A 10207-nucleotide genomic window follows, 5' to 3' on the forward strand; every position below is an offset into this window, starting at 1 on the left:
TACCCCAATGGAGAGACTGGGAGCAACGACTTAATTCTAATCCGCAGGCCCTTTTCACATTGTGGTCTGTAACAGGCCCTTCTTGTTGTCCTTTAACTTGTTCAAGCAGATGTCAAATTTTAACTTCAGGGTTATTGACGATCTCAGTCTAGGATTAAACGTTCCTCAGATCAGTTATTTCTGCACAGAGTTAAAAGTTGAAGGGTAATTTTAAAAAGCAACTACGTGATTCTAAAGCTGCACTGTCCGATAGGTTAAGTAGCTACATTTGTAATTTAAAGTTTTCTAGTAGTCATATTAATTAAGTTACCAGATCTAGCAGGTAAAAGTGTAGGACACCCAGTTAAAATTTGAATTTCTTATATACAAGAAATTTTTTTTGACCAAACCATGAAGCCTGTGGAATCTCAGTTCCAGATCAGGGGACTGAACCTCTGGCTACCGCAGTGAAAGCTGGAAATCCTAAGCTTTGGACCACTAGAGAACTCGCAAACAACGTATATAATTTTATACTAATAAAATGTGCACAAGGACATATGAAATTCAAATGTATTGTGTAGAGCAAACCTACATAATAAAGTCAAACAGGTGAAATTAACTTTAATAACATTTATTTAACCCAATATATCCATAACATATTTCATAATGTAATCAATATAGAAATTTTGTAATAGTTTACATTTTTACATAAGATCTTATATTTTTATAATTATCATACTAAATCATAAGAATCTAGTGTGTAATTTTATAGCACATTTCAGTTTGGATTAGCCACACTTTTAAGAGCTCAGTAGCCACATGTAGCTTGTGGGCTATTTTATTGGACAGCGCTGTTCTAAGGCCTCTAAGAATTAGGGTTGTTAAATTTAACATTGGGGCATTTTCCTTTTTGTAATAATAGTGGCTTAGTGATAGAGAACTAAACTTTCACTTTAAAATATAACCTATTGGCTAAACCAGTTGTGATGGATTCTACACTGAAAATAAAAATAGAGGAGAAGCTATCCTTGACAGGATGTTTTATACAAAGAAATAAACATTTACATAAAATGTTTATTATGGGGCAAGGATTTTTTTAAAAAATTAGGCTCAAATTCTTAATACAGGTTTTAGTCTTACTGAACAGGTCTTGCTTGTTTACACCGACTGTAACCTACTACTGTTAGGCCTCCTGAAGATGCCTGGCTAGGATTAAATGTACTTAATCCTTTCTAGCATCTTATCTCAAGTAACAGTCCTTTGCTGGAGCTAACAGAAAGGAAAACGATGCTTCCATAAACCTTTAAAATAAACTTTCAGAATTGTTTTAATATTGCAAAATAAATGAAAGCTGTGAGAAAAATGCTGACCTATGTCCAGACCAAAGGAGGTGAAAAAGTCTTTTAAGAAATAATCAGTTGGGCGTCAGAAAACAGACCTGAAAGGGTTTAGAAACAATTCAGTAGGCTACCAAAGGGGTTGCAGATCTTGAAAAACCATTTCTCTTGTATGGCTTGTCCAAATGCACAAAGCCAAGAGCAACTCAGGGCCTTCCAGTTCTTGGTGGGGCAGGGATTACTCTCTGAATGTTATTATTATTTGAATTGCATCTTTTCAAAAGACATTGAACTCAGAATCTGAATCAGTTACCTGAGTCCTTTTAACCCTCAAGATTCTGAATTAGGATGTTCTTACTTTATAAAATAAAAGAAAATAAAACTGATGTTTATGGTAGATAGCAGACTCAGGATTAGAACCCTATATTCAATGGATTAAAATGTTAGCAGATGTGGTAGTTGGTCTCCAGGATAGTACACAGTGATCATTGTGTCCTGTGTTATTACAAAGCAAAAATCAAAACAGAGTCAGTATTGCTAAGAGAGCTTTATAAATTGAATCAGAGGCCATTAAAGAAGTTGGATTTATGAATGTCTTAATCTGAGTGGAATCTGACCTTTTGACCTGATGAAGTCACCCAAAACACCTACCAGAAACTCAAGCTGATTTGGGGGACCCCTCAGTTCAGTTCAGTCAGTTGTGTCTGACTCTTTGTGACCCCATGTACTGCGGCATGCCAGGCGTCCCTGTCCATCACCAACTCCTGCAGGTTGCTCAAACTCATGTCCATTGGGTCAGTGATGCCATTCCAACCATCTCATCCTCTGTCATCCCCTTCCTCCTCCTACCTTCGATTTTTCCTAGCATCAGGGTCCTTTCCAATGAGTCAGTTCTTCACATCAGGTGGCCAAAGTATTGGAGCTTCAACTTCAGCATCAGCCCTTCCAATGAATATTTAGGACTGATCTCCTTTAGGATGGACTGGTTGGATCTCCTTGCAGTCCAAGGGACTCTCAAGAGTCTTCTCCAACACCACAGTTCAAAAGCATCAATTCTTTGGCGCTCAGCTTTCTTTATGGTCCAACTCTCACATCCACATGTGACTACTGGAAAAAACATAGCTTTGACTATTCAGACCTTCGTTGGCAAAGTAATGTCTCTGCTTTTTAATATGCTGTCTAGGTTGGTCATAACTTTTCTTCCAAGGAGCAAGCGTCTTTTAGTTTCACGGCTGCAGTCACCATCTGCAGTGATTTTGGAGCCCCCCCAAAATAAAGACTCTCACTGTTTACATTGTTTCCCCATCTATTTGGCAAGAAGTGATGAGACTAGATGCCATGATCTTAGTTTTCTGAATACTGAGTTTTAAGCCAACTTTTTCACTCTCTTGTTTCACTGTCATCAAGAGGCTCTGTAGTTCTGCTTTTGTTTCTGCCATAAGGATGTATCATCTGCATATCTGAGGTTATTGATATTTCTCCCAGCAATCTTGATTCCAGCTTGTGCTTCATCCAGCCTGGCATTTCCCATGATGTACTGGGCATATAAGTTAAATAAGCAGGGTGACAATATACAGCCTTGATGTACTCCTTTCCCAATGTGGAACCTGTCTGTTGTTCTATGTCCCGTTTTAACTGTTGCTTTGTAACCTGCATACAGATTTCTCAGGAGGCAGGTCAGGTGGTCTGGTATTTCCATCTCTTTCAGAATTTTCCACAGTTTGTTGTGATCCACACAGTCAAAGGCTTTGGTGTAATCAATAAAGCAGAAGTAGGTGTTTTTCTGAAATTCTCTTGCTTTTTTGATGATCCAACGGATGTTGGAAATTTGCTCTCTGGTTCCTCTGCCTTTTCTAAATCCAGCTTGAACATCTGGAAGTTCACCATTCACGTACCGTTGAAGCCTGGCTTGGAGGACTTCGAGCATTACTTTGCTAGTGTGTGAGATGAGTGCAATTGTGCAGGAGTTTGAACATTCTTTGGTATTGCCTTTTTTGGGATTGAAATGAAAACAGACCTTTTCCAGTCCTGTAACCACTGCCGAGTTTTCCAAATTTGCAGGCATATTGAGTGCAGCACTTTCACGGCATCATCTTGTAGGATTTGAAATAGTTCAACTGGAATTCCATCACCTCCACTAGCTTTGTTTGTAGTGATGCTTCCTAAGGCCCACCTGACTTTGCATTCCAAGATGTCTGGCTCTAGGTGAGTGATCACACCATCATGGTTATCTGGGTCATGAAGATCTTTTTTGTATAGTTCTGTGTATTCTTGCCACCTCTTCTTAATATCTTCTGCTTCTGTTAGGTCCATACCATTTCTGTTCTTTATTGTGCCCATCTTTGCATGAAATGTTCCCTTGGTATCTCTAACTATCTTGAAGAGATCTCTAGTCTTTCCCATTCTATTGTTTCCCTCTATTTCTTTGCATTTATCACCGAGGAAGGTTTTCTTATCTCTCCGTGCTATTCTTTGGAACTCTGCATTCAAATGGGTATATCTTTCCTTTTTTCCTTTGCCTTTAACTTTTCTTCTTTTCTCAACTATTTGTAAGGCCTCCCCAGACAACCATTTTTCTATTTTGCATTTGTTTTCCTTGGGGATGGTCTTGATCACTGCCTCCTGTACAATGTCATGAACCTCTGTCCATAGTTCTTCAGGCTCTCTGTCTATCAGATCTAATCCTTTGAGTCTATTTCTCACTTCCAGTGTATAATCATAAGGGATTTGATTTAGGTCATACCTGAATGGTCTAGTGGTTTTCCCTACTTTCTTCAATTTAAGTCTGAATTTGGCAATAAGGAATTCATGATCTGAGCCACAGTCAGCTCTCAGTCTCTTTTTTGCTGACTGTATAGAGCTTTTCCATCTTCAGCTATAAAGAATATACTCAGTCTGATTTCAGTATTGACCATCTGGTGATGTCCATGTGTAGAGTCTTCTCTTGTGTTGTTGGAAGAGGGTGTTTGCTATGACCAGTGCATGCTCTTGGCAAAACTCCGTTAGCCTTTGCCCTGCTTGCACTCCAAGGCCAAATTTGCCAGTTACTCCAGGTATCTCTTGGCTTCCTACTTTTGCATTCCAGTACCCTATAATGAAAAGGACATCTTTTTTGGGTGTTAGTTCTAAAAGGTCTTGTAGGTCTTCATAGAACCATTCAACCTCAGCTTTTTCAGCATTACTGATTGAAGCATAGATTTGGATTACTGTGATATTGAATGGTTTGCCTTGGAAACAGACAGAGATCATTCTGTTGTTTTTGAGATTGCACCCAAGTACTGCATTGTAAAAGACTCTGATGCTGGGAGGGATTGGGGGCAAGAGGAGAAGGGGACGGCAGAGGATGAAATGGCTGGATGGCATCACTGACTCAATCGACGTGAGTCTGAGTGAACTCCGGGAGTTGGTAATGGAAGGGAGGCCTGGCATGCTGTGATTCATGGGGTCGCAAAGAGTCGGACATGACTGAGCGACTGAACTGAACTGAACTGAACTGAACTGCATTTCAGACTCTTATTGACTGTGAGGGCTACTCCATTTCTTCTAAGGGATTCTCGCACACAATAGTAGATATAATGGTCATCTGAGTTAAATTCACCCATTCCAGTCCATTTTAGTTAGTTGATTCCCAAAATGTCTAAGTTCACTCTTGCCATCTCCTGTTTCACCACTTGCAATGTGCCTGATTCATGGATACATACCTTGATACATGCAATTTACTTAACACTCCAGGTTCCTATGCAATATTGTTCTTTACAGCAACAGACTTTACTTCCATCACCAGACACATCCACAGCTAGGTGTTGTTTTTGCTTTGGCTTCATCTCTTCATTCTTTCTGGAGTTATTTCCTCACTCTTCTCCAGTAGCACATTGGGCACCTACCCACCTGGGGAGTTCATCTTTCAGTGTCATATCTTTTTGCCTTTTCATACTGTTCATGGGGTTCTCAAGGCAAGAATACTGAAGTAGTTTGCCATTCCCTTCTCCAGTGGACCACACTTTGTCAGAACTGTCCACCGTGACCCGTCCATCTTGGGTATCCCTACATGGCATGGCTCATAGTTTCATTGAATTAGACAAAACTGTGGTCCATGTGATCAGTTTGGGACCCTTACTCTGATTTAACTTGTAATAGTCTATCTACTTTTCAGACTCCTACCCTAAAACAGCTCATGCTCCTTAAGGGCAGTAGCTTTCTGACTTGTATCAGAGTCAGTTACAGCTCTTGCCAGGCAACTTTTAACAACTTCCATGCCTTTTTATCTTTATAAGTCCCTGGCTCTTTCTCTTCCATGGAACACTCCTTCAGGGTTACCCTAATCTGTGTCTCCTGAATTGTAATTCTTAAGACCCAGGTAAACTATATTCTTATGTACAGCCTCCTGTAATTTTGTTGTTGTTGTTGTTGACAGTATTCATATTCTTGTGTAGGCTTCTCCCACTTAGTACCACGATTGGTCTTTGTGACCAACAGCATATAGCACACGTGATATTTCGTCACTTCAGTGATTACATTTTAAAGTGACCTCCCTCTTAGATACCCCTCCCACCCTTTTCTCTGTCTGTCTTTTTCTTTGGGAGAAGCAAGCTTTCTGCCATGTTGTAAACAGCCCTTTGACTGTCCCAAGTGATGGCAAAGAATGAAGACTCCTACCAACAGCCAATGAGGAACCAAGGTTCTCTGACCTGATATGAGTGAGCTTGTGAGGGGCAACTTCAGCATCGGTTGAATCTTTAGATGACTGCAGCCCTAACCAATAGCTTGACTGCAACCTCGTGAGAAACTGAGCCAGCACCACCCAGCTAAGGTAGCTCCCAGATTCCTGAGCCTCATCAACTGAAGAGATAAAAGTTCATTGTCTTAAGCTGCTAAATTTTGAGGTACTTGTTATGCAGCAATATATAACTAATACATAGATCACTGAACAATATGTTGACTTAAAATACAGAAGAATAAACATCTGTAACTCCTTGGTTTGTTTTACCTTCTAAACAACAGAATAGAATTTTACAGATAAGCTTTATAATTTATTTCCCTGATAAGAGATAGCATACTGTATTGGTTAAAGGCATAACCTCTGGATAAAGATCAGTATTCAACTGCTGACTCTTTCACGTCTTAGCTTAGCAGGTTTTTAAAGCTTTCTAAACCTCAATTTCCCAGATGATAGTGCTTAACTCAGAGCAGTGCTTAACTCAGTGCCTAGGACCCATTAAGTGTGAAATAAATATTAGCCATAACGGTTTTATTTTGATTACTGACTTTAAAGAAACACCTTTGGATGTGTCTGTAGGTTGTGTGGGATGAAGCAGTCAGTACTTACTTGCCTGAGGAAGAGGAAAGCTCTAAAGAACTCTTTTGAGAAACAGAAGACTAGAGGGTCCAGGCTTAGACGAATATTAGAGCTTCTGCATCAGAATAGAGGAAAATGCAGAAGGTCTGTCTAGCCTCTTCAGGTGATCCCTTAGACTGTGTATGGATTTTATAGAAAGGGGACCATGAGTAAAAATTTAAATAGCTATTTTTTGCCCAAGATCTCTGGTAGACATTGTTTGCCTTGGCCTCAAAACACCAGAGTATGACTCAAGAGTGAAGGAACAGGACTCTATCCACATCATCAGACAACATCCCAAGTGGCATGTCATCACCTATGTATATCAGCATTTTGGGCACAGCAGAGCAGCTGCAGCTGAGCTTGGCATGCAGGACTTCAGTTGTCAGCGGATATGCAGCACTTTTGTGCTGTTATCCAGGTGTCTACTACAGACACATCTCAGGAAAAAAAGAAAGACAAGTCTCTGTTCATGAGCCCAGCTGTGGTTGGATATTGGAATTGCACAAATAGAAGGGCCAGGTAAATCACATTTGTGCTAGACTATTTTGTCCTGGACAGATAGGTAGCTAATCATGAAGAGAATGGGCCTTGAAACACTCTGCAGACTAAAAAATTATATAATCAAATACTTTGAACAGTTTTCAAAGGACTTATCAGATATCCAGACTTTTCCTTTGAATGAGTGTAATTTCCAATACAAAACCCCACAATCTAGCTTCAAGAAGCACATGAGAGTTTAAAAATTTCATATAAATACTCACTGCCACTAAAGTGGGGGTAGAAATATAAACTTGTTCCCTTCAGGTACACCTACAGAGAATGAGATGTGAAATAGGTTGCTTGCATTTTAAAGGCTGGTTAGCACATTCTAGAATAGGTGGAAGAGACCTTGGTGACAGCTAATATTAGAAGTACAAATTTACCCCAAAAGATTTTATGAGCATCTGGGACATACAAGGAAAATTGGATTGTTAATGTTATTCACTTCTTCATTCATTCAGCAAATTAGATTATATGCCCAACCTTGTTCTGGAATTGAGAAAGACACTGTTCTCAGGGAGCCCAGATGGTGGGATAATTGGAGGATGGCGAAACCAACCGCAAACTTATGAAAATAAGTGTGAATGCCAAATAGTGGTTAAGTGCCAAGTAGAGATAAAAGAGCATAAGGGTGTGAAGAGTGACAGTCAGTGGGTGGCTGCGTTAGACTGAATGGTGAGTGAATATTTTTCTGAGCAGGTGATTTCTGAGCAGAGGTTCGAAGGAGTCTATCATGTGAAGAACTGGGAGACAGTGTTCCAAGCAGAGGAACAAGTGCAAAGGCTGTGAGGTGAGGACATGCACTTAGGAGATTTGAGCAACGTAGGGAAGGTCAGCATTACTGGAACATAGTGATCAAAGTGAGTAGTGATGGGACATAAGGTCAGAGACATTGGCAAGAGGCCAGACCATCTAGTGCTTTGTAGACAGTGTCAAGGAGTTTGAATTTTATACTTGGTGCAATGAGAAACCATCAGAGTATTTTTAAGCAGAGAAAGGATAAGGCATGGTTTCTATCCTGAAAAGAGCACTCTGGCTGCTACGTGGAGAACTGACCGTAGAGGACAAGAATGAAAACAGGTCGACTGGTTAGGAAACTTTTGGAGCATCACAGGCAAGAGTGGAGGATGGCCTGAAGTGGAGTGGTATCTGTGGAAGAGATAAGTGGGTGAATTCAGAATACAATTTGGAAGCAAAAGGTAACGTGACTTACTAACTATTGCATATGGGCACGAGAGAAGGAATTAACAATGACTCCTGGTTTTGGGCTTAAGTAACCTGGTGCCAGGTTTTGGAATGAGGAAATTGGGTGGGGTGGGGGATTTGGGAAATTAAGAATTTTATTTTAATTAAAAATTTTATTGTGATAAAATACATATAACGTCAAGTTTATCATCGTAACTCTAAGAGTACAGTTTAGTGGCATTAAGTATGTTCATGATGTTTTATAACCATCACCAACTCTTTCCATCTTGCAGAATTGAAACTCTGTGTCCATTAAGCAATAACTGCCCATTCCCCACCCTTCTCAGCCCCTAGCAACCACCTTTCTACTTTCTGTCTCTGTGAATTTGACCATTCTTTGAACCTCATTTACGTGGAATCATATGGTATTTGTTCTTTGTGACTGCTCATTTTAGTAAGCATAATGTCCTCAAGGTTCATGTGTGCTAAAGCATGTGTCAGAATTTTCTTCCTTTTTAGGACTGAATAATATTCCATTGTTTGTATGATATTCTACAGTTTGTTTTTCCATTCATCTGTCAGTGGACACTTGGGTTGCTTCCATCTTTTGGCTGTTGTGTATAGTGTGAATATAGGTGTATAAATATCTCTTCAAGTTCATGCTTTCAATTCTTTGAGTGTATATCCAGAATGAAGTTTCTGGATTATATGGTAACTCTATTTTTAATTTTTGGAGGAACTGCCATACTGTTTTCCATAGGGACTGCACCATTTTACATTTCCATCAACAGTGCAACAAGATCCTCCTTGACTTGTTACTTTCCCCTTTTCTAAAAATAGTAGCTATTCTATTAATAATAAGGTACAAAGTGATATCTCATTGTGATTTGTGATGATTAGTAATGTTGAGCATCATTTCATATGCTTATTGGTCATTTGTGTGTTTTCTTTGAAGAAATGTCTATCCAACTTCCTTGCCAGTTTTAATTGGGTGATTTTGTTGTTGTTTGTGATGTAGGAGTTCTTTTTATGTTCTATGTATTAACCACTTATAAGATGTATAGCTCCCAAATATTTTCTCCCATTCCATGGGTTGCCTTTTTACTCTGTTGATTAGATTCCTTTATGTTAAGAAGTTTTAAGTTTTTATGGAGTTCAATTTTATCTATATTTTCTTTTCTTGCCTGTGCAAAAGAGTTTTATTTTAGATATAAAAGTAAACTAATATTTAAATATAAAGTTTGGAGACAGTTGGACATACAAGTCTGAAGATCATAGGAGAGGTCTGAATGAGATATACAGTTATCAATGTATGGATGGTATTTATAACCGTGGGTCTATATGAGACCAACCAAAAGAGAAGATACATAGGAACACATAGGTCTCCTAATAGGATACAGTCATACTGAAGTAAGCTTTCATAGGAAAATATCAGAAGGTTTTGACTGAGTTAAATTCAAGTAATATGAGTTATTGAAGATCTTAATCTTCTGAGCTAGATGCCTGGTTAGAAATTAGAAACTCCTGGAAAAGTATCAACCCTCTTTGATATTGTATTATTATAATAATAATACTAACAATAGCCTAAGACATCATTTAGTCCTCACAGTGGCTGCTTAGGATATTCTTATTGTCCCCACGTTACAGATAAAGAAACCAAAGTGAGTAATTCACCTAGTTATTATAGTTAGTAAGTGGCAGGGCCAAATTGAAACTCTGGTTGGTCTACCTCAAGTCTACACTATTAATTATTAATGTCATTATTATGAAAAATGAACTCTATCCCCCGGCCTTTAACCAACTGACTACATTCAGTCTCCTTAGGTTT

The sequence above is a fragment of the Budorcas taxicolor genome, chromosome 7 (assembly GCF_023091745.1).
Source record: "Budorcas taxicolor isolate Tak-1 chromosome 7, Takin1.1, whole genome shotgun sequence".
In the NCBI taxonomy this organism is placed as follows: Eukaryota; Metazoa; Chordata; class Mammalia; order Artiodactyla; family Bovidae; genus Budorcas; species Budorcas taxicolor.